Raw genomic sequence first — 9,745 nt, forward strand, 5'->3', positions numbered from 1 at the left:
GCTGCTGTGACTGTTTTTTCTCCTCATATTTCTGTTTAAGACAGTGAGGAGACGCATTTAGCAGGAAGACATGGATTGGTTTGACAGTTGATAACGGACAGCTCTCACATTCAGCTCAGTGATGGACTGTGTTAAAACACAAAATGAAATGAAAACAGAAACGAATCAGACACGAGTTTTCTACTCAGATGTGTATTTTTCTTGATTTAGCTTTTTAGTGAGCTTTTGAGTGTAAATTTATTCAAACTGGTCCAAAGTTTTTTTTTTATGTATAATCAATGTACAGTCTGAACATTGTCTGACTGAAGACACAGACTGGTTCTTTATCTCTCACACCGTCTGTTTCAGAGGAATGTATGAGCTCTGCCATGTTTGACAACATATTTATCGCTGAGTATTTCCAGTGACTTGTCCTTCAGTCATACAATCGGCCTATTTATTGAGTCAAACCTGTCGCTGTTATATAATTTCCAAAAAGTTATCTTATCCTAAACTTCAATGACTCGCCTGGCGGAGGCAAACATGCTGTGCACGTTTACGCACCTCTGGAGGCAGTGGGAAGACAAAATGTTAGCGCCATCTAGTGGACAATCCTTTGCACTGCAACTCTGGCCAATACTTGGAATTAAAACTCCTATTTTTACATCGATAAATGAGACTGAAGTGTACCACTTTACATTTACTCAAGTGCTGTAGGTTCATGCATCAATAACCATAATCCAATGTACAGTAACATCTAATGATATAACTTTGACATGGCAATATTGCTGCATAAAGAGTACTTCTAACACTCTTAAGTATATTAGTACTACTCATATTTTCACTCTGACTACCACGAATAATAACAACCATCATCACCAAGTACATATTTGTCCTGTAATGTTGACCAATTCAGACATTGTCACTTAATGACCAAACTTCCATGCATACAGTAAACAACTGGAGAGCTGCACAGAGGAGCTGGAGGGTTTGGGCAGCTGCAGAGGGGGAAGTCTGAGCAGCTATGAACTAGCCCTTTTTTCTCCCCTTTAGCTGTCAGCACTGGCACAGAGGCCAAGTCAGCGAGGGTGTTAAGTGCATGAGAAAAATGTGATGCCTGTTCAGCTTATGGCAACTGACCGTAGATCAGTTCAATTAATAAGTGCTTAAATGTGTAAAATTGTTTAACTTCTGCATACCATAAAAATGCCATAAATGTTATTTCAGATGAAGCGGTCACACAGTGAATACACTTTTCCAAAGCAAGCTGTTTGGCTAACTGTAAACTCCATCAACACGTTTTCCAACACCAGCTCTGTCTCTGCAGTCCATCCATTCAGGTTTTCCCCTGAGCAAACAGGAGGACATCATGGCACCTCTGTGTGCCCAAGGTGACCTCACTGCGATGATGATGTCATTCAGCAGAGTGCCGTTAGCCACGAGTCATGTCCGACAAGTGAGTCTTGTCATTGCTCTGCATCCCAGGCCTCAGTCAGACTCCCTCTGTTTGACATAACGCAGCTACACTAACATCATGCAATACAAAAATATTGAACTCATCACATTTTCATTACTTCACTGAGTTTTCCATGAATGCTCTCCTGATGTGCCGTGAAGCTGTTGATGCTCATTTGTGCTTTTCAAGTGTCTTAATAAGATGCAACCTACCAAGAAAATCAAACCACAGCTCCTGTGCAGTGATCGAATATCTTTGTTGTGTGCAAATGAGACAGCGCCACTAGATGTCAGCATTGTAATGGGATTACAATATCTATTGTCACTGCCGAATTTAAACAATCTCAGTTGGAAGCACATGTGGGAAATACTTAATATATATTTTTTCACCACTTTAAGGCAAAGAAATTTTATCTGTGTAATACCTTTCAAATACAAAGGCAATCCTAAGTACTTTAATAAAACACAGAAATGCATTAGAAAAACAGTTCAAACTATGAAAATGAAATAAAATATATTTAAATTAGATAAATAAGATAAAACATAATGAAAACACAATTCATAAATGTACCTACATACATAAAACAGAATACAAATACAAAATGTAATACACTGGAAATACACATTATCCCTTATGATGATAATAATGGTGTAAAATGATGTTTATATTTAGGAGGCTTTGAGTGGCAGTCATGGTAAATCTCAAGGAGAATGACTTGTTCTGTGGCGGATTATCTAAAGAGGGAGCTGGTGATTAAGATGTTTAAGTTTGATCAGTTTTTGATCCTGCTTAGTTCAAGCAAACGTGAAAGAAAACTAAAACAAATTAAGGGCACGGAGACAACCTGAGTTGACATCTCTAAGAATTTACTACCCAGTTTCATCTGTTGTGTTGTGTTGTGTTGTGTTGCTAAATGCTCTTTTTTTCTGAAAATCATGATCAAAAACCAAGTCAGATGTCAAGAAGAAACAGACAGAAGATGGCTAAAAGCAGACCAGGAGGACTTGTAAACAACGACGGTTCCTGCTGTGTAATTCTGTTTGAGTTACAGCCCTTAAGAGGGAAAGGGAGGCGAGTCGTGCCTCAGTAAGATGTGACACACCCCACGAGCTCACACCTGGAAACAACTCATCACTTTCCCTTGTTCTTCCTGGTTGGTCTCCACACATGGGAAACAAAGCTAAGGGTCTGCCTCTCGCTTTGACTTTATCTTCAGGATGGGCATTACCACAGGCGTTGACGTCGCTATCTCGCCTGCTCGCCTCTTGGCAATACAGGGTGTAAAAAGGCTTCTGATAAGAGAAATCATGAGAGACAACTTCCAAATCTTAATGTAAACTGTTTTTGTAGTCTCTGAGGTCAGATTTGTTGCTTTTGAGTTCTGAACACACGTCATTTATTGCACTGTATGTCAGCTGAGCATGAGGATACAAACACCAGTTGAAGCTTGGATGGATTCTACTGATAGATGTAGATAATCTTACCAGGATGTAACAGAAGCATAAATTACAGTTTCCAAGTTCTTTTCAGATTAAAAAAGAGCAGCAAGCAAGATCGGACAACAGACTTCACATGATGATCAAAATTAAGCCTGTTATCAAATGAGATTTCGGCAATGATTTTAAAAATGAGAACCTTAAACATGATATACAATTATACCTATGTTGTATGTTCTGTTGAGTTGTGTATATAACGTTCAAACCCAGAGAAATGTGTTATTTTATTCAAGATAACAAGGCGTTTCATTATGTTGCCTGGCGATACAGGAAACATGATACATCAGGAAGTGAGGAGGGAAGTTGGTGAGCATGACCAAACGTATCATGAATAAAACTTTAATACATTACCTCGTCCGTGAACATTTCCTCCTGAGTTGCGTCAGATAGATTTTCACTGGAAATGGTGGCTGTTTAACAATGAAGACAACTCCCACGCTTGCAATGAGTCAGATCAACTGGTCATTTATCCAAATCAAAAGAGGAAGAGATCTGCATAAAAATGTGTATGATGCTTTTGAAACATTTGACCTAAAGGTAGCATGTCGATGGAGAATAGTAAGGGACCGAGAACTAATCCCTGTGGGACTCCATCAGTGTAACTGAGGATTTACAGTCCTGTCTAGCCACATTAATGTCCTTTCAAAGAGATTTGGATGAATTATATCTAAAACAGTGCCTGATATACCTGCCCACTGCTTGACAGTTAAAGTAGTTAACTGTGTCAAAAGCAGCATTAAGATCTGAAAGCAATAAAACAGATGTTTGGTTTTAATACTTTAATCTAAAGATGGAGTCATGAGAAGCAAATAGATGTACATGGAGGCCTGAAATCATCTTGTCTGCTTGTGTAGCCTGTTAAGTCTCATTTTCTTGTCTGTAACTGAGGCCTTAAACAGTCTTTGGTGGGAGCATTTGGTCACATGGTTTTCCTCAGAGGGACTCAGATAGTTGTGTTAGCGCTGAGGTCACACATTAAGCCAGCGGGATGAAGCTCCAGAGGCCAGAAAACAAGAAGAGACAGCACAGCTTTAATTACAGGAACAGCCCTGTGTGTCATATCAGGGTGCAGTGTGAGTGTGTGTGAGGCTCCATTTCTCCACCTTCCTTCAGGCTCTTCTTCGTCTTCTCTGGTCTTTTCCACACAATGACACTTTTTTTCTGGGTCATCCCAGGTCGCAATCAGCTGTGAGAGAGTCTGCATGGACTGCAGCTGCTCAGCTGGACTCTGTCTTGTTTCATTAACGCTAAGCAGAGCAGATCATACCATTCCATCAACACCACCTGCTGGTCAAGAGCCCGACCCTTTCACTAAACGTCTACCATATCGTCTGTCTTCGTACAGCAACCTGTACCTTCCTGGCTTGAACCCTTCACATGTCACTACCTTTACAGTCAACACTGCTTTGTGTCATTGTACATGCTTTCTCCAGTGAGACGAAGTAAACCTGGACGAGTGGTCGTGTTTGTTCAAGTGCAAATAAAACGCTGTAAACACCATTGAAGCAGGACGTTTCACAGGTTGCTGGGAAACCAAAGAGTGGATCGTATCATGCGAAAAACCTGGTAGACTTGGTTTGATATTAATGTCAGATATTAATGTCATTGTTTGCAAGACAGGAAATGTAATTAATGCTTGAATGAGCAAGGTGGTTGGCCGCCAATAGGGTGCAAATATTAATAAAATAAAGCGAAAGATGCCTCTGAAAAGGTCACCAAACTAAAGGTAAGTGTTTTCTTTTGGAGGGCCGTGTTTACTACAACCGACCATTTCACCCTGCAGTAAAGGTATTCCTCCCACAGTTACACAGCAGCAGCAGCTTAGAGGTGCCTACTTAAACACTTTCAAGAATGGACAAGCTGCCACATGCTCACATACAATTTGGCTCAATTGTGTCATAACACTTCACTAGAAAATGTGCATGGACCATAGGCTACATGCCACAAATGAAGCACCAGGATTAAGTTCCACTCTGGTGTTTTCTGATTGTTAGATGCTCCCTCTTTAAACTGCAGCTACTGTTTTGGTTTCTGCAAACAAACTAGACAGTAGACAGGAGCCCTGTCAGCTTTGAGGAGACCTTTTTAGTGCTACCTTTTCTTAATTGAAATCCTTTTTTGATAGGGATTGTGACAAGCTCTTTTTGCTACTTACTCTCCCCTAACATCCTTTAAAATGTATTCACTGGCAATATGTGATTTGCCTTCTCATTGCGACGCAATCAAAGTTACTGAGGTTTCAAAAACAACAGCTACCTCTCCAGCCCCCGAGGACGGACTTTTCCTGAATCCTGAGAACTGCTGCACATGGTGCACCCGACGCCTGAAACAGCAGAGTGGCGCAGACGCACCGTCAGCCTCCAAACCTAAGCCACAAATTATGTCTGGTACATGGAAAAGATCATGTGGCCCTGCAGCGGAGTAGGGGTGGTGAGAACGAGGAGTTTGGTGGTAACTGGGTTGGGATTGGACGGATACGATTTACATTCCTCTCCAGGGATGTGATATCAAGACAAGGTCAGACCAAGGCTAATACATAAGAGTCTGAGGAGAGGGAGGAGGAATCTAATCTTTGCTCTTTACTCAAAATGATTTTCTTATGTAGAATGCGATACCATATTTTATGTTAACTTCGTACGAGATGCAATCTGTCTTGCGTTATATTCATTCTCCACATCTTTCTAGATCTCTTCATTGGTCTCACATGCAGCAGATACCTTGCACACGATGCTCCTCAAAAATATATACAGCACACTGAAATGTTTTGAATGCATTTTAGGAGATCGTTCCTTGCAAGGAAATACCTCAAACTCCATCAACATCCCATAGCACATTCCATCTCATTTGAATAGTCGGTGCACAGACTAACCTCAATGCCCAGTGGAACCTCATTGTAATTGCAAAGAAATGTAACACTGCAGGCTAACAGTCTAATCTGAACTGAGTATTCTGGTCACACTTGGAGCTGAAACAAAGTTGACTTTTTTGCACCGTTACTTAAGGGTGACGTTCTCGTGGATATTTGATACGACTATTTTCGGACAGGATCTATAATATTCACCTATAATGCATCTATAATGCGTTTTGTTCATTTATATATGCGTGTTGGCTTCTGAGGGAGACGCGGGGAGGCAGAAAATGGTAGAGGAGGGTAAAGTAGTGTCTCCAACAGCAGGGAGGGAAAAATTCCCGACAGCCTAAAGAGATTAGTGTCTATTACCAAACAAATTTCTCCTACCACCTACAACACTTATGACAGCCCTCAGTTCAGCTCTCACCGGAGCACGGGTAAAAAAAAAAACAAAAACAAAAACTACACGCTTTTGTCCCCATGGCCATGTTCCCTCGACACCAGAATGAAACAAGCTCTGTTTTCTTGGCTGCCCGGTCTGAGAAGAGGGGGCGAGTGTGTTTTAAGAAGGGTGTGGGAATCAATTATCCCACTCAAGAGACATGCAGGACCACTGGGTATTGCTCGGGATTAGTGTCCATTCTTGTCATGTACTGACAAACCCTCCCGCTGATCTCCTTAAAACCAGGTGTTATTAAGAAGCTGGGCCCTTACTGGGGGCCTATAGGCTTTTTGAATATCTGCCCTTTAGGAGTGACTGACAAGCTGATAATGTTAAAAAAAAAAGTGCATTCCTGTGCCTTCACAAGCTCACCTGTCTGAATCCTCAAATGATTCTGAGTATGAGTTGAAAGTGAAATCATGCACACTGCAAATTCGTAAAACTCACTAATCCTGTCATACAAGAATGTATTTATCATCTTGAGTGAAAACAGCAAAGCAGCCATTCACTGAAATGTGAAACGCTAAAGGAGCACTGTGACAATTTGTTTTCTGGTGGTGCGTTAGATGAGAGGATAGATGCGCTCTCATGTCTGCCTGTTGATAATGAAGCCAGCAGCCAATGAGCTCAGCTCAGCTCAAAGACTGGAAACAGGGGGAGACAGCCTGGCTCTGTTGGAAGATGACACAATCTGCATACGAGCACCTCGAAGTATATCTTGTTTGTTTAATCCATACAAAAATCTAAATGTAAAAACATAAATTTGTCATTTTGCCGGGGGTTATGTGCAGGACTGTTTCTTGGCTCTGAGCACTTGGCGCTCCACAGCAGAGACTCCAGAAAGTTAAGAAATGATCTGGCACAAAACATAACATAACTTTACACACCACACGTGCAGAGGCACAGAGTGATTTCAGGCCTTCAGGTGCACATGTTTGCTTGAAGTCTTCAGAAATCAGATGTGACCTCTTCATTATCAGTCAGATCATTTGGGGTATTGCATTTATCTGCTTTCTTGCTGAGTGCTAGATGACAATATCGACACCACTCAGTCAGCAGCTGGGTAGCTTAGCTTAGCATAAAGACTGGAAACAGCTAGCCTAGCTCTGTCTGGAGGTAACAAGACTTCCTTGCCAGCTCTTCAAATGCTCACTAATTAACATGTCACGCCTATTTAATCTGCATAAGCAACCTCACTGTGACAACTTCAGGAAGTCACAGCCTCCAGTCAGAGTCCCACATATAACTTCACATCATAAAACTCAGAGTTAGGTTGATTAAACAAATGAGACATAATGTGTTCATTAGTAATGTGCTATTACTGTTTCTACCTGCTTGCAGACTTCATGCTGAACAAACCTAACTGGTTTACAGACAGATATCAACAGCGGTATCAGTCTCATTTTACTGTCCAGCAGAAAGCGAATGAGCATAAGTGTCAAACGTTTGCTTTGAAATAACCTTCCACAACGCAGCGAGTCAACCTGTCATGTCCACACACACTCACGCAAAAAGCTGAATAACTGCTTATCTGTTGACGTGAGCGATCATGGGATCACTTCAAGTCAAGTTTGCTCACTTTTAATCTTTAATTTGAGGTGCTGTTTTGTTTACACACATTAAGTCGAAACTTGGCTCCGCGAAGCCGCTCGGCCCATCTGCGGCTGCCTGTGATCTGCAGTGAACGGGCTGGATATTGTTTGAGAATGAGAATGAAAAGACTTCATCGCGAATCCTGGCAGGAGCGCTCCCCAGGTGTAGCTGAGAAACCCTGGACCCTTCCCAAGCTCAGATACCTCCCTCTCTTTATGTGCCAGAAATCAAGGTGTGTGCGGACACAAAAGATGTCAGGTGGTAGCTGAGCCACTGAAAGGTGTTTACACAGGAGTTAAGTAGGGTTGTCCCTGACTAAAGACATTCTCAGCCAGCAAACAGTCTGTGGATATTATTTACACATCAAGAGGTCAACTTAAGTCAACACATCTGTAATACTGCTTCTCACTCATTATGACTGTCATGCTTGAGAATAAACAAGTAAATAAAGCTGTCATGCCAGTGAAATACTTGTCTGGACTTAATTCCATTAAGTCTGTGAATAAAATATATATAAAATGGAAAAACAATTAATATTAATCATAGGTCTTAAGTTAAGAATCCAGCATTGAATCAAATAAAGCTTTGCTGCTTTAATACATTATACGCTCATGCGAAAACACAAGTGTGTCAATAGTGATCGCATGTTAGAGAGGGTTTTCTGTGACAATAACTAAACGTTTTGGTAATCTCCAAATCTTATGCAATCAAATGCGTAGGAAGAGTAAATATTTTTCAAGAGCAGGCTTGCCAAAGGGTTCAGATTACTTGCCAGAATGATTGATAGTTCGCCAATTGATTTACGGTGCTCAATATGATATTTTGCGCAGTGATTAAAGGTTTCGTCTTGGGCTCTTGTGAAATCGCCTACAGTTATATTTGCGGACAAATTTGCTTTCTTCGTGGTGAACTGCGCGTGAACTCACCTCAGCGCATGTGGTTTAGGAGAACTGATGCCTGTGTCTCGCAAGAAGAGGCAAGACCAGACTGATATTTAACTTCAACAGGCAATCTTTAACCAAAAACCTACTAAACAGGAAGCCTTTCCTGCAGCATATTATGACTTTTTGACTGATGAAATCAACACAGACATGAAGATATATAAGGCATATGAACGGACTAGTCTGTAATGCAAACTCTGGAAGAATATTTTGAGACAGTGAGCAAACCCTTCCACACAATACAGCAGTGGCTACTTCAGCAAAAGTATTAAAAGTAAAAGTACTCGTTATGCAGCAGAATGGCCCATGTGAGTGAATACATTTTACAGTTGTAGCTGGTTCACGTGGAGCTAATTTTAACTTCTTAATACAGTTGGACAGCTTAATGTGTAACAAAACGCTTCATCATATGTTTCCTGTGTATCTGTGAAGGAACATGTAGTGGAGTAAATGGTACCTGCCTCAGAAAGTTGACAAAACTGTCAAAACGTGGGTTGAAATTGCTCCAGTATCTGTTCTGGAGCTTTCAGCCCATCACATGCTCTTCCTCAGCCGATGGAGTCTTCTCAGCTATGTCAGAACTGCACTTAAGTGGACCACTTTGTGACTTTACACCACTGAACAAAAAAAATGAACCATAATTAAACGCAAATCTAGCTACAACATCTTTTTTCTCCTTAGCCAATATTGACTTCCCTCACTTCAAAACAGTGCAGCGTGTGGACTAGCATTACTGTATTATCCTGCTTGTGCTGGATTATACAAATGCAGGGTTTGCCATTCTGGAAATAAACTGTCACTGACTGGAGGTAAACAAGTATTTTATCACATACAGGCCAGCTCAGGCTGACCTCAGCCTGCACAAACACTGGCTGAATGCTGCTTTAAAACGCCCACAGAGGAGAAACTCTCACGCCAATCATACATGAAGAGAGAAGATCCCTTTGTGTGAAGGCAGAGAGTGAATTGTGAATCAGTTCAGCTCTC

The sequence above is a fragment of the Chaetodon auriga genome, chromosome 12 (assembly GCF_051107435.1).
Source record: "Chaetodon auriga isolate fChaAug3 chromosome 12, fChaAug3.hap1, whole genome shotgun sequence".
In the NCBI taxonomy this organism is placed as follows: Eukaryota; Metazoa; Chordata; class Actinopteri; order Chaetodontiformes; family Chaetodontidae; genus Chaetodon; species Chaetodon auriga.